The sequence below is a fragment of the Xiphophorus couchianus genome, chromosome 1 (genome assembly GCF_001444195.1).
Source record: "Xiphophorus couchianus chromosome 1, X_couchianus-1.0, whole genome shotgun sequence".
NCBI lineage: Eukaryota > Metazoa > Chordata > Actinopteri > Cyprinodontiformes > Poeciliidae > Xiphophorus > Xiphophorus couchianus.
The window spans coordinates 21,567,278-21,592,524 of record NC_040228.1 but is presented as its reverse complement, the minus strand read 5'-3'; the positions used below and the strand labels follow the sequence as shown (position 1 = coordinate 21,592,524).

The 25,247-nt window shown below is 36.1% G+C and overlaps 1 long non-coding RNA gene across 1 annotated transcript; it reads left to right on the top strand.

Moving 5' to 3' along the window:
• The first annotated feature begins 2,991 nt into the window (after window positions 1-2,991).
• LOC114146465 (uncharacterized) lies at window positions 2,992-13,898 on the top strand. Its single transcript, XR_003595901.1, has 3 exons — window positions 2,992-3,066; window positions 10,063-10,151; window positions 11,646-13,898. It is a non-coding gene; the product is annotated as an uncharacterized LOC114146465 (long non-coding RNA).
• Window positions 13,899-25,247: the final 11,349 nt, after the last annotated feature.

Below are 25,247 nucleotides of genomic sequence, written 5' to 3'. Positions count from 1 at the left end.
TTAGCATGAGTAATCAGAAAGTAGATCAAATTGTGTCTCACAAAGGTAAAAGAGTCTTCATTAGTGCCGATAGAACATCTGTGTAGTATAATATGAGATCTAGTGAAGTTTTTAGTCATTGGGGTATCGTTGTTGTAGGTCTTGTGCTGATTCTGTACCAATGATGTATATATGTGGTATAATGCTGTCTTCTGCTTTGTTGCTGTTTGGTGTCTCCCTAACAATTTGTGGCTTCCTGATGTAGCTCGGATCCAGATTGAATCAGAGGTCATATTATCTTTCTATGCAACTGAAACAGATATGCAATGCTATGAAAGGGTTATAAGAAAAAGCTACCATATATCCACATACAAAACTCAAAACAATCAAAACAGATTTTTAAATATATTTTAAAGAAGAAGGACAAATGTGTGTTTTTTGCAAGTACATTTACTCTTATTTCACAAAACAAAGTAGCATCTCAGCATGATTGTGTAAGCTGTAGGGGTAAGACAAAGGGTTAGCAGGTAGGGACACTTTGGGATTAGTCAGATCTGACACTGCAGACATCTGAAAGACAGTCGGCTTTTTATGTAAGACGTGTTCAATAATACACAAAAAGCCAAGAGTCTTAATAAAAAAGTTCCAAAAGGCAAATGTTGTTTTACGTTGTCTGCAGACCAATTAATTTGAAATGCGGTGGATCTCTTTTCTGTTCCCACTCTATTGTAGTCATGTCCTCCACATTGTTAACAATAACTCCCATCTTGTCTTGTCTGTTTTGTCACAGACAAAACAGCTCCTTCTGTTGTAGGTGATATTTCATTTAATTGGACAAAGCAGTTCTTTCACCCCAGTCTTTCTGTAACAAAAGAGAGGTAGAGCGACTCCTTTAACCCTTCACAGTAATGTCAACATTCTCAGTCTTATTCAGACATAAACTGCACTTTTTTTGTTTTATTTTACTAATTTTCTTTGTTCATTTATTTTTCTTGAGACATCTGCATTAATTTACTACTTATTGGTTTACAGATAATGCACAGACACTAAAATACTCAATGAATATGGGTAGAAATGGCTGGTTGATACGGTTAAGCTGGTTTTTTGTACATGTCATTAACTTCACTCTATTCTAATGGCCTCCACAGACCCTAGATGTTCATCTGACAGGACACCTTTGAGATGTGGTGCAATGGGATATTATATGGAAGTTAAGCTGATAAATCTGTAGCAGCTGCATGATGCTATCAAGACCAAAATCTCGGAGAGATGTTTCCAACACCCTGTTGAATCTGCGGCACAAGTAAGTCAGTTCTGAAGGCATGGGGGGGGTCCAACCTAACAAAATGCTCATAATAAAGCTGTTGGTGAGTGTAATTTGGTGTCAGAGATTAACTTTGTTTACCAACAAAAACATTTACATATGCATTAAAAACAGCACACATAGTACCAGCCCAAGCTAGATGCCATTGGCATGTTTAAAATAACTAGGAAAAACACTATGAAAAAATCAATCTTTACTTGTTGTTCACATGAGGCTAGCATACAGTTTTATAGCTGTATTTTACATTTTAGAAAAATGTATTTGATCATTTATACTTTCTATTATTCCTATAAGAATTCTTTAGAACTATTATTATTATTTCAAGCAGGAGTTTCCTTTTGCTTTTTTAGCTGGGAAATGACTGTGAAAGACTGCTGCTGCCTAAGTTCATACTTGCGTAAATAGTAGCTTGTTTTACAGCTTCAAATCACCATTTTTTCCACTACAGGTAAGGTACCTTTGGTCAAGGCTGACAAGCTTAGCGCTGCCATGGATAATAAATCTGACACTGTTATGCATGTATGCACACCACATTTTGTTTTGACTGTGTTAGCTATCAAGCTCACATGGGTGCTGCTGCTGCTCAGGTGCATATAAATTGCTCGTCCATATAAACTAAAGCCTTAAACCTTGACCTCCTAACTCCCAAAAGATGGAGTTGGTTGTTTTTATTACATCTTTTTTCTATGAATGTATGAATATGAATGCAGAAGTTTGTGCACTCAGTGGTATCTCGTCTTTAACTTAAAACACAAGTTTGGGTGAAATCCAAACCAAAAGCAAGAGCCAGTATACTGATTAAATCACACAACTTTGACCTGCTGAAAACTCTCATGGCCAACTTGAGAGAACAATCTAACAGAAACAGTGAGTGGTTTGCAAGGAGTCATCACAGTCTTTGGTCACGTAGGCTCCCTAGATTAAGTGAGTTGGGATGAGCAGATTAGGAGGGAAGATAAAACAAGTGAAAGAATGGGAAAGATAAAACAGAACGTAGACAGATGTGTCTCTTCCTTTCCTTTGAGCAGAAAGGGAAATAGCCCTTTATCCTAAGCATCTAGGCCTTTTCCACGACAAAGCGCTACAGTCCCACTGTGCTGGAATGCAATAAACCTCTTAGGAAAACGGAGGAAATGGCTTCTCTTCCAAAGCTGGAGCCAGAAAACTGACAACCATGTCTGCAAATCACATCTCCACAGTAATTCTTCACACTTCAAGGAGGAGACATTGCTATTTTCTTGCTTATTTTATCCTTAATTTAATCAGATGATGAAGCTAATGGGAATTACCATAAGCATCATTTTTAAAAGGGTAGCCCTAATTTTAAGTGGCTTAACATCCAGAAGGAAAATGGGATGGAAAAGGGGATCATACAAATAATCCTCTTAAGGCGATCAATATCACTCCTTGAAGTGCCGATCTGGACAGAGTAATTGTAAATCTCAGGCTATCAGTAAAAATCAGGCATTGTGTGTTCTAAAAGGCTGTCTTGGGTCAAACAGATCTGTAGCTTAAGAATGTCTCATTGTTTTAATTTATTTCCGAACCTGCAATCTGTAACAGCAGATAGTAGCAAATGAGAAGGAAATGGAAATAGAACAGAGAACAAGAGCTCATCAAAAGCTTGATTGCATTTCAGTGAAGACCAATCATGTTGTGTCACTTTCTTTGTTGTTCTTGTTTTGTTAGGAGTACAAAAAAATGACTGCAGACAGACAATGACATTCAGAAGAAAAAGAGCAGCAAACAAAGGAATCATGGAAGTGAGTCTCATTCCACAGATGTACATGAGTTGTTTTTTTGTTTGTTTGTTTTTTTTTTTTTTTAATAAAAAGACTCTCGTGGTTTACAGAAGAGTAAAATAAAGTGTGTGCTCACCTTTCTAGATGAGGTGAAACAGAAGGGTCTTATATTGACTCAAATAAAATGCTGCTATATGAGAGGTTGCTTCAGTATAAACATTTCAAAGCAGGGACTTGCATATTGCAAATATGAGCCAAACATGAATCAACGTGTACTCAAATGGAAACATGGGAGTTCATAGATTCTTCTGTCTGTGAAGTGGTTAGAGTGCCCATATTTTCGATCTTTCATCTTAAAAAACAAGCAAGACGAGTGGAAACCAATTCATATTTCCTTCTTTTGGTACTGTAATCAAATCCCAACAGTCACTGTAATCTTTTTTTGATGTTTTAGAACAAAGTTCTGGAGCAGTCTGTCATTTTCCTTGTGAGACCAATGGGCATTAATGGTTCCAATAGGCCTATAGGTGGACATTAGAAAATAATCTTTCCAGGACTTATATATAACCTCAGAAACCTGAATGTTGCAAATCTATGCAAATCTTCTCTTTTGACTTTTAAAGTGGTTTTACCACCATTCATCCTCTTGAAAGGCAGGTTGCAGGGAATGCAGTTCATAATCCACACTTCCAGATTAACAGACTTCCTGTCAAAACAACCCAAGTTTATAAGACCAGGGAACTATAATTTTTGGAAAGTAAGGTACAGCTATGTCATCCTTTAAGGGAGTGTTTTAGCTCTATTCCTGGTTGGACTGTGCACAGTCTGATTCTAAATACAAATCAAGATCCTGCTACATTTAAAAGAACTCAGATGATATATATATTGTGTTAAGAATGGACAGGAGCAAGAATTCAGGGAATTCATTGTCTCTCCTATGGACAGCACCAAGCTGCCTCAATACTTTGTGAAAAAAGCCAGTCTGGCCTTTGGCAGAAGGTTGGAAATGTTTAAATTTGTGGTGGAGAGGGTCACACTGGACAAACTAGAAGCTGTAGTGGACAGCAGTAGCTGTCCTTGCATAGAGTCCTGACAGGTTCCTTAAATTGCTTTGCAGAACTGAGTGTTTTAGGATGCTTTGTCCTTATTGCAATAAGAATATTTCTGCCCTCTGTCACCTTTTTGAACAGTAGTTTAATGTTGTTGAGATTTTCTGTGTCTTCATATTACTTATATGCTCAGGCCCCGCTGACTTATTCACATCATCAGCAGTTTACCTAAATAGCAAAAACCCATCCTGAAAACATCCATGTGAATTGTGATTTTGGTAATGTTTGTAAACAAAAAAGAGAAAATGCCTGATAAGATGCTCCAAATATTTAGAAATAAACTTGTATTCACATGTATTGTGTCTTGTAAAATGTGCAACTTGGTGAATTCATGTTTACTGATGCACCCCCAAACTATCACAGATGGTGGGTTTTGAACTATGAGCTGATACCCAGCCAGATGGTTCCTCTTTAGCCCAAAGGATGTAGAATTTAAATTTTGATTTATTAAGCCACAGGACAGTTTTCCACTTCACCTCATTCCTCTTTCTACAGTCAAGCTTTAGCCCGTCGAAGGTAATTCCATTTAGATGTTTTCGTGTAACATTTCTGGTGACTTCCATAACAGTTTCCACTTATATTTCACTGAAATGTGGCTATTTCATCTATAAACTCAAGTCTGTATGATTTGAGGGCCCCCAAAGAGCCCTGTGAATCTGTACTGGTTTTCAGGTGTGTCCTAGATATGTTTGCACATTATATTAATCTTTAATGACTTTTTAAATTTTTAAATATTTTGAGAAACACACTTCTCAAATGATTCTATCTGCTCAATAAAATACTTTTAAAGTTGTCAAACAAAGAGACTAACTCTTCTGAATCTTTACTTTGAGACAATAATTTCATATCTTATGTACACCATTGACCAACTACAATATGGTAACAAATGCCCCAGTAGCATTTATTTGTAACATATTCCTGTCACAGCAAATTTAAAATCAGTGTAGATTTTTTAAGTGCAAATAATTAAATCATAAGGGCAATATTTTTAAATGATTTTGTTTAAATATATTTATATTAATTTTCGTTTTAATCATTTACACTGTACACTCTGAAATTGTTAGTGTTACTGAAAGCTCTTCTATTCTGGATGGCTAAACATGACCACTGGCAAACATAAACATACCATCCCAGTCATAAATGAAAACAGAAAAATATGTAATTGGTGCAAATTTACTGTATATTAGGTTTTACTTTGTGGTTTATTATGATTAAGTTGTCTAAATTTCTGAATTATATGACCAAAGATCTAAGAACATTGTCTACTTTTTTTTTTTAATCCTTTTTATTTTAGGGTTATACAGTGTTAAGAAAAGTTTTAATTGAGCTTAACTATTTTCAGAAGTTGTAACTGTTGTGAAATGTAGAGTTCGTATTCCATGATAAATTAAATGAATTAAAGAAAAAAAAAAACCATCATCCCAAGCAATGGACATCTTAGATTTAATCCATCATCTCTACATAGAAAATCTGTCGCACATCTCTAAACCTACCTGGACAAAACCATCCAAACAAAGGTAAATCTGCAGCAGCTGGAAAATCCACAACTCAGCTGGGAGAATCGGTCAATAGGAAAGATATTAGTCTTGTACTTTACAAATCTAGGGTTACAAAAAAAGTCATAAGTTTGTAATAACTCAAGCAGAGCACATAACTGAGCACATTGGTGAAAGTGCTCTGGTTAAATGAGACCAAATGTTATTGTTTTTTTTAATCTACGAAAGGTTTTTAAAGTGACCACCTATGACAATAAATGTTTAACAGAAATTAGATGTGTGTGGGCCTCCCATCCACATTAAGCAGCTTTTTCGGGCCTCAAAACATGATGATCCTGTTCATTTTAAATTTCCTGTTCCTACTTCATTGTTCTGTTTCTCAATCATTTTATGTCAGAGAAAAACTTTTGAATCCATCATTGCATCTAGAACTTTGAGGTATGAAAATACCTCTGTGATTTTTGTCTGTGCAAATCAGATTTAATCAGCCTCAAAGAGTACAGTCAAGCATAAAATGCTGACCTGGGGGGGGGAAAGAAATGCCCTAGTACTCAATACACAGAACCAGCTCCAGTCCTCTAGGGTTAACGATCTAAAATTTCTCTAACATCTCAAAGTGCAATTTAGAATGAATGTTTCTTTGCAAAATCACACTTTTTTTTAAACAACATCAACCTGAAGGTTTTCCTTATATATTTGAAAACTGTTTTCCCACATTCTAATTTACTCCTTTTGCATTATAGTATATTGTATATACTGTATATTACTCATATTTGTAAAGGAGATTTAACTTTGTTGCAGTCATTTCTTTTCAAATCAGTGACTCTTAGGTAAATAGGCCACAACTCAAACTACACTGAGCTCTCATGGTTGCCAACTACCCTGGAGGTAAGGGGACAAGTGACATATTGCTCTCATTGCCTAACACTTCCAGGATTAAAGATTAATTCACAAAACTTTAAATCTTTAATATCGGGGCATGTGCAAGGGAATTCTGTGAGTTCAGCTCACTTAAGTTATGTTGGTTTGGGGATAAAACAATTTATTTTTCCGATAGGTTCTTAATTATGAGCTACATAAACATTCTTGCATTGTTTGTTAAACGAGGTGGAAATAAGAGAGGTGTTTGTTTGCTTTTGCACCGAGTGATTAAAATGGAAATTAGAGGGAACCAGTGTTCATTATGTAAAAATGTCCAGGTAGGTTTTATTACAGGACATATAATAACCTGAATAAATCAAATAAAAAATTTACAAAAACTCATATTTATTTATATGTCCAGACGTCACACATCGAATCCCAATATTTTTTTCAGAATCTCAACCTTCTTATCAAGAGAAGTCATGTGGTATGTGAACATAAAAACACCACTTGAAAGAATAGCAGAAAACTGCAACTCTAAAAATGGCCAAATTCTCCATTCAAGGGAAACCGAAGCAGTTCCTTTGTAATGCTGTTCATCATTTTGTTCGTACAAAGTGATGATAAAATGGAAACCACAAGGAAAATGATAATTTATAGGAGGCAAATCATAAAACCAGTTAATTCCAATAACTTAATTTATCTGTAGCCTGATTCGTTTTAGGGCATGTAAGTCAAATAAACTGCACAAAGATGTCCAATGTGGACACTTTGAGTCCTAATCTAAAAAAAATAGTAGTTAGTAAAAAGATATTAAAGCTTTATTGTTGAGGATACCAAATATTTTGCTTCTTTCAATGTGCATAAAATGTTCATTAATTTATTCTGAAAAATTGGAAAGATTTGATATTCTCACAATTTTATCGGAAAGGTGGCAACTTTTCCGTTAAACTATCAATGTGGGTTACAGACAAAAAAAACCTTTCATGATCTTTTCATGGGTAATTTTATCATAAGTTACACATTATACATAAACAAAGAAATATTTCTAACCAGTTTTTTATCTGGATATAAGTAGCTTCTGTATTTTTGTTGCATAATGAGACTCAGATACAATCGATTAAAAACATACACGATTCTGTATTTTAAACTATCTAGTTGAAACATTCTTTTCTCAATCTTAATTATAACCCTTTGCCTTATTATTAGTGCAGCAATCCAGTGAAACTATTTGAAGCAACTATTATAATTTATGTTTTTTATAATCTCATACAAATATTTTTTCAATTACAACAGGTACCCAAGAGCACCTTAGTGACATGAGGGTTGAAACAATGGATGGATTTAGTGTTTTGAAAATAAATACTTATTGAGATTTATTTATGCTTCATGCTTTCAAGATGAACAACCCTTTGATTTCAAGTGAAACAATTAATGTATTTTAAGCACCACAAACAACCAGAACAGATCAACAAAGAAAACATTATGTAAACTCACTGGCTTAGCCAGTACATTTACAATATGTAAATGTACATTTGTTGATATTTCGTCTTGCATATAATTTAGATTCGTAAAACAATTATTTTTGATTGCCTGATAGATTCCAGAAAGTCACATGACTCAATGAGTTCATGGTATATTATTTCATAAACCTCAGATTTTTTTTTTATTGTTGACTTATTGTTCATCACTGCTGCACCTCTGCACAATCAAATAATTATAGATGCACAAACAAAGTAGAAAATATGCTTTTGTGAGCTGAGGGAAAAGCACTCAAAGGATAAAATATAATGGCTAATAAATGTAGTGATGGATAAAGGTACATATACCTCCATCTCCACTTTGTTACAGAGGAATTATTTTTTCTCACTCCCTTTTTAAAAAACATTTTAAAACCAGCGTTAAACTGTAGTGTTTGGGCAATAAAAGCATATGAGCTAATTCCAACCAGTTTACTTTGAAAGAGTCTTTGAAAAATTTCCTACAATTTGTTATCACACAGAGCCTTTTGCTTTTAGATTTTGTTGACCTGTCCTCATTAAATCAATTTTGGACACAAAGTCTTTCAAAGTTTTGCAAATTGGCTCATTTCCTGTCCAAGCTGTGACACTGTGTAATTTTTCGTACTTCAAATAACAGAAAAGATGACTTTAGTGAGGGTGGATAAGCGTAGATAATGATGGTGGTGTGGTTTACGATGGCAGTTTTAATAAGCTTTAATGTTTGCTTCAAGAATGGTGGTTTAAAGGCTGATACTGGGAGTGAGGGGGACCCAAATGTGGACAGAAGGCAGGAAATATATTGATGTCAGCTTAAAAATTAAATAAATAAATAAAAACACTGGTGTTATATCACTGAAAGGAAACCACAAGCAGAAAGCAGTTCCACTTGGAAAGAATTGAGGCAACAGATGAACCCAAGAATGATTATTAATGACATTATGTAAACACTAGAAAAGTTAAATATGAAAATAGTGAATAAGCAAAGCACCCAATATCTATAGGTAAATGCAAAATCTAGTAAAAATGGTAAATAAATCCAAAATTGTCAAAACTCAGATCACAAGTCACCTTCTCTAGGAATGGAGCATTTATGTGTGGGTCCATCAGATACTATACAGCCTTGTTCCTTTCAGTGTTCACAAGAGGTGCCTATAATCTTTTATGATCTATGGAAGAATATACAGTTGAGCTTTTTATGGGGAAGCTGTATGGTCAACTGCTGGGGAGGCAGCAGCTCAGACATGTAGAATTAGACTGGGCTGCACAACAACCATGTATATATGTAGAATCACATTGTAGTCTAATTTTATTTTTTGGTAAACAATCAACTGTAACTACTACAATCTGGACTTGATGTGAGTATCTTACACTGACAAGGTTTTTGGAGTTTTTCCTTAGTGTGTTTAAATCTATCTATATAGAAAGTGTGCATGGATGTGTTTTCTATTGACGGATGTAAAATGCTAAGCTACCAATTCAATAATTAAGAGGAGCAGGCAAACTGTTGCATTAAATGATTTTCATTTAGATTTTATGCTCAAAGCTATACTCTAAGCTAAACTAACGGGAGTCTTCAAATCCAGGACTCGAGGGCAGATGTCCTGCAACTTTTAGATGTGTTTTTGCTTCATCACACCCAGAGCAAGTAATCAGGTCATCAGCAGGACTCTGGAGATCTTCACTCCATTCTGAGGAGATGATTCAGCCGTTTGATTCAGGTGTGTTGGAACAGGAACACATCTAAAGTTACAGGACACTGGCCCTCAGGGCTGGATTTGAAGAACTATACTAAAATATTCTTTTCTACAACATTTTCTTTGTACAAGAATGGACTAAGAAGCGAAGACAGCATCTGGTGTTCCTTGCTTTTTCTGCAGAGACACAGGCCTCTGTAGTGTTTTAACTGGTTAAATGAAGCACAGTGTAGTGTTGTTAGCTGATGTCAATGTCTGCAAACAAGTAAAACACTTCTATGGCTTTGTGTTTCTTTTTTCCCTTGGGAAAGTTGCGGAATGAAGTTGACAAACATCTTTCCTGCCCAAATTTTAGGCCACCACAGCTGATAGTTACCATGGGAACTCATGATGGAGGTCGGTGGACAGACATTGCAGGACCAGGTGCTCGAAGACATATAACAGGTGCTGCATGCTTCCCTCCATTTGCAGTTTGATCTGTAATATCAAATGGGTTATATTTTTATAATAGTGTTCTGAAAAAAGAAATATAATTTATGTAGTTTGTATTTTAAATATGAAAAAGAATGGTGTGTCCTTGGTATACTGTTAGCGCTAAGAAGGAAAGTAGCACTGTTTAAAATATGAGCTCTTAAGCAACTTTTTGACAACGCACCCTTAATTAGATTTTTAGGCAAAAGTTAGCAAAATATGTGATGCAATTTTAAAATTTTCTAAATACTTTATCACAAATCAACACCCATTGACTCTGCTGAGCGGCTGTGTAGCCCTCTCATTAAAATAAATTATGCTTACCAAGCAGGACAATGCTACAAACTGAATGACGAAGCACTTTCTGGAATACGTTACGCCAGTTTGCAATGTGCATAAGAAATGGCGACAGACCATATGCAAAACGAGAAGTTTAATGGGGAACAAACATTCCAAGGAACCTTCATGTAAATTAGAACATCAGTTTTGATACTTAAAGACCTCGACCTGAGTGACATTTCACTTTTATAATGGGCAAAGACATAAACTTACCTTCACAGTTCAGTCAGAAAAGTTGAGACTTTTTCTTGTATTTCTAACTAAAAATTAAACAATAACCATTTGCCAGTGATTAGCTAAATGTGAAGACAGGTTGAGGAAGAAGAATTTCATGAGAATTAATTTAAACGTCAGCAAATAAACAACAAAAGAAACACTTCAAATTAGTTGTGTATTTAAGTAATGCAAATAAAAACAGAACTTAAGTGCAATAATGAATATATTTATTTTTAACTAAAACTTTAGCACACAGAACACTCTATCTTTAATTAAAAAACATGTCTGTTGCACTTTGCATGAAATTCTGCTTAGATATTAAGACTGAAACATAAATCACTGTCAGATGCAGACTGATTATAAGTGGATTAAAAATAATTAATCATTCATTGTTTAAAGTAAGACCCACAGACTTAAGTCTGTATTTTATGTGATAAGATGTATATCTTCATTGTCATGGTGTCAGTTGCTTCTGTTTTGTGCTGGTCAGTTATTTGTGTTTCTGAAAGAGACAAATAGCCAAGTGACCGTTTGAGCAAATAAAAGAAAAGCTTCCAGTTTAATTTCATTCTGCTTCAATCCCAAAAAATATTCACCAAAAATACCAGAAGAAAATTTGAGGATTTTGCTTATGATGCATCTCTTAGCACTTCCTTCATGGTGAAAATAGATTCAAGGAATTTTTGACAGTCCACAGTTCTCTGCAGCTGCAAGTCAAAGTATGAATCTACCAGCATTGCACATGTATTTAAATATTTTCTTTGCCTTTTATGCTTGCTAAATCAATCAAGCTCAGTAAGAATGGATGGATCACATCTGTGAACATCAGCTTTAACTCTTTCCACAGATTTGTAATTGCATGTTTAAGCACATGAACACACTTCAATCTGAACCTTTGCTTTGCTTCTTTAGGTTGTCGCCTTACAGGATGGTAAACCTCCACCCAATTATCTGTCTGGCAGCTTCTCTCAGATTTTCTTTCAGTATTGCCTTGAATTTAGCTTCACCTATCTTTCCATCTTTTCTGCCCATTTCTCCTGTCACCACATGAACAGTATACCTACAGCATGAATCTGCCACCACCAAGTTTCTCTACATGAATAATGCTATATGTGCTGATGTGATGTGATGTGCAGTGTGTGAAGGTTAGCCAAAAAGTTCAGTTTTGTTGTAACTTGATCAGTACATCATCTTGCCCCTCTCTTCTCATACTGTCACAAAATGACTGTACTTGTTCAAATATTTTTTGGTACTTGCTGCCTTTAATCACAGTGGTTTTATACTGAAACGAGGGGGGAGGGGAAGGAGTGAAGCCATGCAACAAAGATCTAGAGATATCAGGAGTCAAATGGTATATGGACTGAATTTATGTAGTGCAGTTTGGTCCTTTTAACCACTCAAAGCACTTTACGCTAGAGCCACACTCATAACAGCACGCACATTCATACATCAATAGACACATCATATTAGAACCTTCCGATACACGGACAGGCAGATGGCTGCATCTAGGACTAGTAGGTCTATCACTTTGCCAACAGCCCCAAAGGCTGTGCTTAGACTGAGATAAAATTACACACAAGTGAATTATATTTACTAATGAGGAGAGTTCAGAACACAGTTGGTCGCCTTGGATTTTATTCAAGGCTATCAAAGTGGGGTGAATACACATACACAATGACTTTTATATATATAAAAATATAGATAGCAATATATTTTTCTCCCTTACTTCTTACTAATGGATATATACCAGAGCTTATGCTTGTAATTTGACAAATGTTTAAAAAAATAAAATAAAAAACTACAAAGTTCAACTGGTATGAACATAATCCTACATAAAATCAAGCATTTTCATAATAGGAGGCTCTGTGATTGTTTTGGGAAGGTGGCAGTTTGGACCTTGGTTGCAAATGCCTTTCTGTTACATACTGCAAACCTGTATAACTAGAGAGATTACTTCAGAATGGACTGTAAAATTACCAAAAAGGACATTGGAGTAGTGAAATAAAGAACTTTAAAAACAGTCATGCAAACTGTATTTGCTTGATTGTTGATTACATTATGATATAATGATCTCCAATACTTATAAATAATATTAACACTGCTTTTATTTCCGCAACTCAATTTACATCAAGCCTTTACTTTTGTGATGATATTCCACTGATAGGTATTGACAATACATATGATTTTAGTCAATTATGTAGAAAACATTCTTAATACAGAAACATGGATGTAATGAAAAGCATGTGTAATGCCTGCCTAAAGGTTATTTTCAGAAAGTGCTATTAATTGACAAACAAACCTAATCAGAATCCATATTCTAATTTATTGAAAGTGACTATATGGTAATGTTTTCAGGAAAGTGAAAACTTGCGTAATGAATTTCAACTGAATAAACAGTAATAGGAGGCAGTTTGTCAAATTGTTACATTAGTGGACAGGTATGACACTTGAAGAACTTGTACTAAATGCAACACAGGTCTATAGAAAACATATGTCTCTGCATTTGATACTTATAAAAGCTCAAAGAAAAAAATATCTGACTATAACACAGCTCACCCCCTCTCTCTCCCCTATTCTTTCCTCTGAAAAGTTGACATTGCTGTACAAACACCTCTAAATAATGAAAATGCGCTCTCAGGGTCAAGCGCCTTCTGAGCTCAACCTGTTTCCTGTCAAACAGTCAATATGGTGTTCCAGTATACTGAGGAGCTGGGTGGTGAGGGGTGGAAAAAAAACTCCTTTGTCCCTGAGAATTGAATGCAGCTCTTTCTGCAGTGGAGAGGCCAAGCCAGGGAAACAGTAGATCTGTCAGTTACTGCTCGTTTCTACCATTGGTACCTTATAATTCATCTTGCCTCCCTAATCTTTATTATAGGCTTTGATTTGCCCCTGCAGCAACTCCCCTACCATCACCACCGCCTTCACCTCTGCCTCTATGATCATTTCACTCTTCCTCTCCTCTGTTCCCAAGCTGCATAAATGCTTGGTGCATTAGGACATATGCTGCTGCTTTCCCTTTTTTTTTTTCCTTTTCTCCATGCTATGACACAGCTGCAATCATTTTACTTGTGTTTATCATTTGTTTGATGTACTGTATAATTGCAAGCTCTACTAGTGTATCAGGATATCATATAAAACATTAAAGACATTTTATGACACTATAGAAAACAGTGCCTGGAACTCAAAAGCACTGAAATCTCTTCTATCTGTGTCCTTATTTCTGCTGAAGCAGATTGTACTGAATGTTGATGAAAAGATGGACATCAATTTGAGCAGATGAGAGGAATTTGTGTAAAGTTGTAGAGATGCTCTTGTAAACCACAAACACAAATCGAAGGTTTTATAGAAAATACTTTAATATATAAAGTTATTTATAACCAAAAACCCAATCCACAGATCTGAGTAAGAACTCCTAAAGACTTTAGGGACAACATCTGACATCTGGACTGAGTGTTTTTTAGGGACGTCTTGATTCAATCAAGACATGATCGGAAATCGGGCCCAGGCTTGAAGTATCCAACTGTTTCCAATTTAGCGACATCTTAGCTATATTTGGCAACTTTTCAGACTCCTTTATCAACTTATGTTCAAAAAAACAACTAGCAACAAATCTATCTACTTTGGTCTACTCTGGTTTCTCTGGCTTATTTGTGACTTTGGAGACAAAACTTTTACAGTGTGCATTGAGAGCTGGCATGAGTCCCTCAGTCCACATTGCAAGCCACGACCTTTAGTATGAGGTGGAGCTGTTTGCAGACGAATGCGAAGCATCCAAAATGAGAATCACTTCCTTCCGGGCATGTCCCACTGGGAGGAGGCCTATATTTCTCTTCTGCTCTGAGAATACTATAGGGTCTCCAAAGAGTGAGCTAGAAAGTGATGTTGAGGAGAGGTCTGTGTAGATTTCCCTCATGGACCTATTACCTGTCGGATAAGTGAAATGATAAAACTGTCTTGAGGAATGATGTCAGAAAAGAGATATGAGTGCTGCTACAGACGACAAATGTCTGTGAAATGAGGCATTTCTTTAATTAATTTATTTGAAGATTAAAGTTTAAAATGTACCAGGTTATAAGATTATTTCACAAATTCTATACCAGGGGTCTTCAAACCTTAAGGGCCGGTCCTCTACAATGTTTAAGTGTTTTTGCTTCAACACACCTGAGGCAAATTACTGCAGGGTACAGTTTTGTAAAGTTAAACAGTCAAATATTAACAACAATAATTTGGATTATTTATTTAGCCTGTCAGAGATTTAAAAAAATAGGGGGTTATTTTTACAGTTTCAAACTAAATATACAATTAGCAAGCTAAATATTTCTTGTTTGAGCAATTTTAGGAGCAAATTTAAGCTTGCATCTTGTTTTAGAGACAGAAAAACAAAATAAAAAGTAAAGCCGGTCCAGAAGCAGTTTTGATAGTGGCGTGCACTTCTCGCAAGTCTTTTAACATGTCATTTCTACAAGTAAATGCCAGGTAGAGTTTGGAATTCAGTTGCTTTCTCACAGCTTGCATTAGCAGTCAACACACAGGAAGCCCCTTAGAGTCCAGATTATCATGCAGAATCGCTGAGGAACCTGCACCTCCCACACTCCATTAAAACATCGACCCCAAGGTGCCAGAGGCAGCAGGAAACAGAGAAAACTCAAAATGTTCTTCCTTCTGCTTCCACAGCTCACCACATGTGCTCCAACGTGGATCCATTAAGGTTGCTTAAAAGAGAGGTGTCACAACACCTTTGCACCTGGTTTCCGTGGAAACTATTTCTAAATACAAATGGGATTTTAAAGGTACTTTTCTTTTTTTTGCCACTAACATGTAATCTGAGGCAGAAGATTTTGTTTTTATTTTATTTTATTTTTTACATTTTATGTAGATTTTTAAAAGTTAATGTCAGTGTTTTCTTGCCCTGCTATGTGAACATAAATAGATAAATAAATGCTTCTATCTTGTGGAAATGACAAGACACCAAACAGGCAGGTACACAGAAACAGATATTAAAGCACAAACATGCTGTTTAGAAAAATAATGCTATGAGGGAGTACATGACTGCACTATCCCCAAACCATCACTGACTGTGGAAACTTCCCACAATTCAACATGAATTCTGGTCCTCAAGAGTCTTCATCCATACCATGGGATTTCTAACATACTTTCATCTGAAAACAGCATTCTGGATCATGAGCAATGCCTCTGACATAGTTTCTGGATCAGGATATGGGGAATGTGACATTTTCAGCCCATGTCTATTATTCGTTTGTGTGTGATTTTCTAGAAAATGTGACAGTAACACTATCACACATTTCTATCCTGAATTCTTTTTAAATAAAGAGAAAATGGATAATGGATATAAGCTTGTCAAATCCGTAGACTGAACTGAGAAATGTAACATATGTGGGTGCTCTCTAATGTTTTGGAGGTTGACATACCATTTTAGGGAATACTTTGTACTTCCATGGCCTGTCCCTTGGCAACAGTAAGAGAATGTGGGTGCATAATACCAAGAAAATGTCACCATGATAAATCTAACCTTTCCAGGGAGCCCTGAGTGTCTGCATACCTGTGTACTTGCATTAATAACCAGATCTATCAAAGGGGAGTTTTCAGCTGCATTAGTGTTTAGAGAGTAATTGATGTCAGCAGGTCTGGCCATAAATCCTGACACCTCAATCAAAGTGGCTCCATACATCACACTTAAAAAAACTTTAAATCTGATGTACAGTTTCTTTTTGCCCTCCCCAGTGGCTGAAAACTGTTAGACAAAATAACTTGGTAAGCATTATATTTTTTGAATTTTGTAAAGAAATCCAGCTGCCACTTTTCTTGTAATCACGTGTTATGTTTTTTATTTTTATTTTAAATAAATAGAATACTCTCTTGCCAGATGGAGATGAAGAGGTTAAATACCAATTGTTTTGGCTATAATCAAAAATATAACCAGTGTTAGTATGATTGATTGTTTTTATGCTGGTTGGTTAAATAGCGGCACAAGCTGATAGATCTTACAGCAAACCGTTTCACCACAAAGGGGGGCTAAACAAAGCAGTGCAACCCATTCATTTTTTTCACAGATATGTTGCATACACAATTATCTTTTTTCTGCATGAAAATCACAAAGCAGGTACCACCAGCTTCCTGCCAAAGCAAACATGCTCTTCAGCTTCAGCAGAATGGAGCAGTCTATGCCAATTTCTGCTCCAACCACAAACAGCGCAGGTGGCGGGTGCCACGAAGTCACCAAAAAATATGAGAGAAAACTGTGTTGTTGTTGTTGTGAAGTCTTGTTCATATCTTATGAGGCATTCTTCAAAAACTTTAGAGGACAATCTAACCGGAGGAATCACATCAGAATGGCATTTTCTAAATCAATGTGATATTCTAGATTGCGAAACATTGTTGGAACAGTGAATTTCTTTGTTTTATTCATTCAGAGATAAAAAGCATTGAAGTTACAATTGTATCAGCTTCCAAATTCTATTTTCTTAATTAAATTGTAATCACTCATATTGACATCTGAATAATGAAGGAACCTGTCTATGATTACAATGAGATATTTCACCAAACAAAATGTCTGATTCCTCACCAGCCCCACTCATGGGACTGTCTCTGATCTCACTCTCTTACTCTCGCTGTTATGTCCTGCATAACTTCTGTCATAACCTACATGTGAATCATTTATTTCACATGTAGGTTTCTCTGACTCAAATATATGGAAATAAATAAACACAAAAATATATAAGGGTGGTTAATTGCATGGATGTTGCCATATTTAAATATGGGCAAACTGAATCAGCCTTGAGAGACACAGTTTGCTCTATAAAACAATTTTAGGACCAAATGTGATGTTAGTTTTTGCTCTGACCCTCAACCTAAAATCTCAATATATAATAGAAGCTAGAACGCTATTAAGATTAAGCAAGTTTGATTGGTCCAAATGTAGATGTGATATTTATGTCATTGATTTGTCTCTGCCTACATGGAGCCTCCTTGTTGAAACCAGGCCTCTTGCTCAAAGGGAATGAATGCTCTGAAAAGCTTGGCTTATGTTTAAAAAACAAAACAAATACATTTCTTTCTTTCATGTGTTAAATGTGCCTTTGGGGAAGACATTTAAAATCAGAGGCAGATAAAGCCTGCGTTTCTGCAGGTAATCTGATTATGTCACTATTCATAAAGCACAACTCATTAACGGCTTGCATCAAATCATTGTCAACATCAAGAGGTTCTCTCATCCAAGAAAGACAGAGAGGTGACGTGACACAGTTTATGGCTTTGTTTTGCGTGCTACAGCCATATTTTCTTCGTTCCTTTTTGACAACTGTTTCATAAACCTTCGGATCCGTTGCTTGAAAAATGCTAATAATTGATTTAGGCTTATTTCTTGTCTGTGTTGTAAACACTTATACATTTCTGGACGCACTTTCATCAGGATATTTTTATGTTTTCCATCAGTTTGTTTTGCATTATTATTTTCCACCTCTCCTTTGAACTCTTTATTCATTTGCCCTCCTTATACATGGGGCAATTGTGGCCGAGTGACAATAGCCACCCAGTCTCTGGCTCCCACAGGGCCTTCATTATGACGGACTGTATTATGTAAAGCACTTTAAAATGCTTAATTATGCTTTCTGCCCGGCTCTATTTTAGTTCCTTAGAGCTGCAGTCTTCTGACTGATGCTCCTTGGGGACTCTTCATTTTGTTTGAATTTTTTTTATTTTTATTCTCATATCTTTTTTCACTTGACACAGCATCGTCAGATACAGACATCTTCTGTAGGAATAGCAAAGCTTATGGTGTCAGTGAAGGCACAAGCATTCGGCTGCCCAGACAGATGAAGTTAAGGAGCATTTTGTTGGTAGTTTTAAGATGAAAACTGCAATAATTAATTGTTCATGAGGAAAAAGCATCTGCAGTTTATAAATTTGTTTTAAAATCGGCCAGTGTTTTTGTTTTAGTATTAAGTTCTTAATGATTGAGCAGAACACTTAGACTAACTGCTTAAATAATTAAGAGAGAGAAAAACCATTGCTATTCAATTCACTTTATGTCAATTGGAGCATTTTTTATGGCTGTTTCTTTGAATCTTTGCATGGGAAGTGATAGCATAATGCATTCTGAAATGAGGCAGATTGTGCATATGGCATTTCCTTTGCAGTGAGTAATTAAATTCTCCCATGTATCTTTACTGATTGCTGCTCCGTGTCTCCATTTTTAACCTGTAATGTTTCTTTTAACTCCAACTTCACACTCAGTCAAGCTTTGAGTTTATGTTTTCTCAGCTGAGCCTTTGCGTGGGTGAATTGATGTGGGTGTGTTCAAATCATGGAGATAAAGCAGAAGAGTGAGTGTGATTCACTGCCAGTGTAGGTGGAAATTTTGGTGTGTGTGTGTATGTGATTGATTTGTTTCTGATTCTTTCAGAAAATTACCATAAACAGAACACAACAAATTCCCTAATTGTTTTGGCTGTAGATTTGCTGCAAAGATGTCTGCAGCATATTACATTCACTGCAGATTGCTTATGATCCTGCGTGCTCTAGGGAGCCGAACCATAATCAGGTCAACTCCAGGTTACACTTAGGCCAGAGCTGAAAAGACAGCAATACATCATCCCTTATATATAAAGAAGAGGAACTGTCTCAGAGGTGACTGAGCACAAAGTTTATTTGGCCAATACTGAGCTGCGAACCATCTTGTCTGTACTTCATTCATCCATATAAGGCCTCCTTTGGGTAAAATTCTCTGCTGGGTTCTTCTATGTTACAGGAGCCAGAGCAGATGGTTGACTACTGACGTGCAAGGGAGCCTGCCTAATGCAGGCAGTGTGCTGCAATGTTACAGGCAATGGGGGAAAAAAGGTTGATTGAGTTTAAGGTGGATTAGCGGTGTGTTTCATTACTGATCATTGCTATGAAAACTAGCAGGTTTTTTATGGGGACGACAGTAAAGAGTAAATGATAGAATCATCAAATGAATATTTGAAAACTTTGTCAAACTTATAAAAGGAAAACTTTTCTTAGGTTACAATCAAACCGATTATGATTGTTGTTAGCAATAATAAGAATAGATGTTGTTAATCTGTGCTGCTTATGTCAATTCCATTGCCGTTTTAAACACATGCAGTACAATATAAGCGGTATCTCAGAGTTGTCACAAAATATTTTTTATATAAGAAAAGGGAGCCTGGCATAGCTAAAGATGAAATGCCAAATAATGACCACTGTTTCCCAAATGAAGCATGATATTGAAATGCAATGGCGAAATGTAAATGGGAGATCAAGGCAAAAAGGGAAAACCCAAATTTGGTGAATCTCTGCTGACTATAGATAGAAGTTTTGCTATAAGCTACATTTAATTTTTTTCCAAATATAATAAATCATAGAAATGTAGATCTATATTTCTAATCATAGCTTAATGGGTAACAAGTACTCACTAAATTTTGACAGAGTACTGAATGTAATCTAGACATCCAATCACTTCCCATTTTTCAGAAAAGCCGTCACTCTGGTGTAAATTGTCCTTCAACTATAGAATGACAGTTCATCACGTAAACAATATAGAAGATCTCTATTGAAAAAAAAAAGTCATTTAGCTTGTTCATCCTTTCCTCTTCTTAAATCTTCTATATCCATTTTACCTTTGCAAACCTTATCAGGTAATTAACACCCTCAATGGAAGTTTAATGACCATCACACCAACCTTGTTTAAAGGAAGTAGAATTAAAGATGGTATCTTAACATGTAATAATGCAGGAGGAGCCAGATATCAGGAATGGCAAGCTTGATCGTCAGTGTCATCATCCCTCTGATCCGGCACAGAGTCGTCCTCATGCATTATGAGAGCCCTTAAGGCCGCCAAAGGCTCTTGACACTTTCAGATTTTTCTTTTTTTTATTTTTTATATGTCCGGGCTCCACAGCACAAAACGAATCGTTTCACATCCAGTAGTTGCGCCAGTGCCTAGTATAATTATGGCCAAGTATAAAAATCTGTGTAGGTTGGTTGTACAAAAATGTGAGATCAGAATCATTCACACAATAGAGTTAAAGTAAAAATGAAGTACAAAACACAAGAAAACACTAAAAGACTACATATTACTTTCCAAAACATTTCCCAACACATTTTAATTCTGTGCATAACAGGACTGAGCAGTTCTTCTGACTGAACATAACTTAAGTTTGATATAATGCCATGTTATTTGTCTCAAAGTGCAAATCATTCAGGTTAAGTTTTCTTAAACCAGGTGTATCCAGAAAATGGAGCAGATGGAGGTGGACAAGGTTTTCTTAGGGCAACATGATACTCTGAAAAGTATTTTAAAAATTCTAACTTCTTAAATGGAAATATTAAGCACTGTAAGGTGTATAATAAAGTTATTTTACATTGCCTCTGATTGTCTGATAACCTCCACTCCATGTAGCATTGATGCAGTAATTAATGCAAAAGGAGGCCCAATCAAGTGTTAAATACACTTACTTTTCAGAAGTCTGAAATTTTTGTTCAAAATATCCTTTTTATTGTTTTATTTTACATTAGAATTTTCAGAAACACAGAATTTTGGATTTTTATTGTCTGTAAGCCATAATCATTCAATTAGAATAAATAAAGACTTTTAATATTTTACTCTGTGGGTGTTGATTTTGTGCAAGTTAAACTTTCAGGAATAAATTATTAAAACTACTGGATCGTTTTGCGATATTCTAATTGTCTGAGCTTACTTGTTGACTGAAATAATTTTCTAACCAAGAAAACCAAAAATTATTGACTCAAAACGTTTGTAAACTACACATTCCTTTTATTAAGAAAACAGAGACCCTTTTCAGACTTTTCTATTTTGTTTCATTAAAGTATTGCATGTCCACTTTTGAGGTGAGCAAGTGAAAAGAAAGACGCCAATAAAACTATTCTGCTTTTTAGATGGAGGGGGGAAAAAACTATGACTCTTGAATATTTTCAACTTGCCAGCTTTGGTCCCTGGTGCAGGAATTTAGACACCACTGTCTTGGGCAAAGAGGTGTTAAAATTCTTGACACACATACATTTAAAAATACATTAGAGGTGAGTGGAGCAGAAACTTGAATACTTTATTTGCCAATAAAGTATTAGCAAATACTTTATTGGCAGATGGTATTTCTTGCCATCTGCCAATGGCAATGGCAAAAAATTGCAATGGCAGAATAGAAAAAGTGAAGATTTGTAAAGTACTGCTCAGAACTTTACATACAGTCATCATCAGCATTAATGCCATATAAATGAATCTGTTGCTCATGTATTTAAACCGTTTTTTGTCCAGATCAGTATTTATGAACAAAAAAACTGAAGCACTGTTTTTTTAACTAAAAGCTGCAGATTGTGTCCTAACCTTATAAAAAAAAAGGGTTTGTACATATTTGTTAAGACTGTCACAATGTTATATATTTTTCTCTAAAAGTTACATACGGTAGCTTTAATGAAGGATTTTTTATGATCCGTGCAGGATCAAATTCTAAAGGCTGAAATGTTTAAATACACCCCCATTTAAATTTGTTTAAATGTCTCACAGCAGGTCGCAGAGAAACCACACACATTTTGCAGCCATTAACAAGCTTCTTGTATGATTCTGGCATTTAAGCATATAGTCCATAACTCTTCAATAAAAAGTTGACAAGCTCAGGGCCTTTTCAGAAAGTTAGTTTTAGGCTATAAACTTCTGACGTTAACTCAATGTGTTATTATTTTTATCTCTTTACTGGGGTGAATCACTGACAAACTGTGAGGATAAATTAAAAATAAATAAAGGTGCAAACTTCTTCTTACTTCTTAAACTTGCAGTCCAAAACCAAGAATAACAAATGAGAAGTATATTTTATTAAAGCATCAAGGGGAATCAGCATATCTAAGCAAAATATTGCAATTGCAAATAGCTATATTATGTGCCCACTCAACAACTGTCTTGTAAGCTCATTCTGATCTTCGGGTGCAAATGTAATAGAAAAGCCACCTGGAAGACAACACAAAATGTGCCTCTTCAAACCTAAAATCATAAGTACTTTATATTAAGCACTTACGCAAGCACAGAATAAGCAAAATAAATAATATTCACCATAAACTAACTGACAAATTTGTCTTTTGCATATTCCAGACGCAGAGGTATATACTTTTTTCCCCGAGTTGCAGTTAATGAATGATGTTAACACGAAAGTGCTGTTAAATCATATTTGTGACTTTTTTAATACTCTAATTAAATTTTTACACTTAAGCAATCTGCTAATGCAGCGGATACAACACTTCAAACTGGATATCAAGTAGACTCATAACTGCTTATAATAACATACTTTATTAATCCGAAGCAGTAATCTTTAAAATTTAGGGCTCCTAGCAGCTCAACGACAGCTCCTTCTTTTAGTACAGCAACACATTGTCCCAGATGTTCATCAGGGTTTCTGTCAAGCTTTGAATGATTTCAAACCTTATGGTTTTTTCACCCATTCTTTGCCACTGGCAAGCTGCAAGAAGCAAACACACTGTTATTTGGTTACTGAAGTCTTAGTCGTGCTTACCCATTTCATACCATATCTCTATTTAGCAAGCTCAAAGATTTTTAGCCTTTCAAAAGGGAGAAAACACTTTTAGTGCTACAAAAACATACTGCAATGGTAATGCTCCATGAGGTCTCTGCTAACCGGGGAAAGAGAATGAAAGCTTCTGTATCAGCTTCAAGTGTAACTAACCCAAATCAACTTTTCTTTTGGTGATAAACCAGTTAAAACGATTGTTTAGAGTTCTATCTTTATGTTTCTGTGTAAATGGACATTATTGCAGAATAACATAATACAATATTTTTCTGAAAACCATCTCAATGCTGGCCTCCTTTGTTGAATTCTCCTATTGCTTGCAACGGTACACCATTGAGGTTTAAAAGCATCTCTCAAACACATGCCCCTAGTGGTGAGTCAGGAGTATGGGCAGCATCGTGAGCATTGATTGATGGTAAATGGACTGAATATATACATACAGTGCTTTTCCAAAGTGCTATGCATATAGCTATATTGGGGTTAAGTGCTTTGCCCAGGGGCAAACATGGGCATGTGATAGGAGGAAGCTGGAATCCAACCTACAACTTTCCGATTACAAAACAACTTCTCTACCCACTGAGCCACAGTCACCCTCTAGGCTTTGCATGTGTGTGATTTATTTGCAATGTGGACCCAGAGTGGAATCAGTCTTCTCTGCTCTGGTGGCTCTCTGTATGCTGCAGACGGACATCTATATAAGACTGACTACAGTGCTTAGGAGGTGGGAGGGGCACACAGTTGCAGAGCTACCTAACATGCCGCCATAAAAGACTCCTGAAAAAGACAAAGAAACTAGATTTATCACTAGTCCTTTTGCTTTTTTTTTTTAAAGTAGCAAGAAAGGTTTGAAAAACTAGAGCCACTGCACTGCGCATCTCTCTGCTGGATGTAGGAGACAAACGGGGAGATTTAATTTATGTGGCACTAGTAGGGACAAGAGTGCTATTCACTTTTCCGTTATGTGACTGTAGAGTTTTTAATGCGCCACAGAGGCTATTAGTTTTCGTAGGCCAGGCTTTATGGGACAAGTTTTTCTGATCGCTGCTCTTTGTTGTCAGCCAGCTGGCCCCGTCATTGTTTACAGGTCCACTCCCGGCAGAGCGCTGAGATCTATCTGACTTGAAGCTTTCAAAAGCAGACACTTACTTTTGTATAACACATTAATCAAACTTTTAATTTTTAACAAAACACTGCAAACAAATCTACCAAGCAGACCCATCATAATAATTTATCTTTGTATGATATTGTTAAACTTTAGCATGATGCTGCTTTGCTTGCAGATGTCAGTTATATTTATGGGTACAGATGTGAGGAGGAGCTCCCTAACCTGTCCGTGCACACGTGAGTCCAAAAACATGTCCAAAAACATGACTGTTAGGTCTCTCTAAAATCTCCCTACGTGTGAGTGTGTTGTTTGCCCTGTCTGTCTCTGTGTTGCCCTGCGACAGACTGTCGACCTGTCCAGGGTGTATCCCGCCTCTCGCCCAGAATGTTAGCTGGAGATAGGCACCAGCACCCCTCCCAATCCCACTAGGGACAAGGGTGTTAGAAAATGGATGGATGGATGAATGTTTAAACTCCAGATAACACTTGAGACATGGGTGAAGGTCTACCTTCCATTAGGAAAAATACTTGGAATATATATCTAAAGCTTCAATGGAGTGCTTAGATTATACATCATTTATAGACACACTCGAAGTTTCAGGCTGCAGTTGAGCTATGTAGGCTTACTTTTTTATTTGACAGCTGTTACTTCTTTCTGGAATGTTTTTACTTCTCTCTGACCATGAGACTGAATGTGCCTACCTGTTCTCCACCCGTATTCTCCCTGTGCTGTCTGCTTTATCTTCTTTGCATCACTCAGAGGTAATTTACAATGCCTGTGGCGTGATGGCTCCTCGTATCCCTCCCCACTGATCATCAAACAAGCCTCCAGCCGTGGACTCTGACTGCTGCCTAT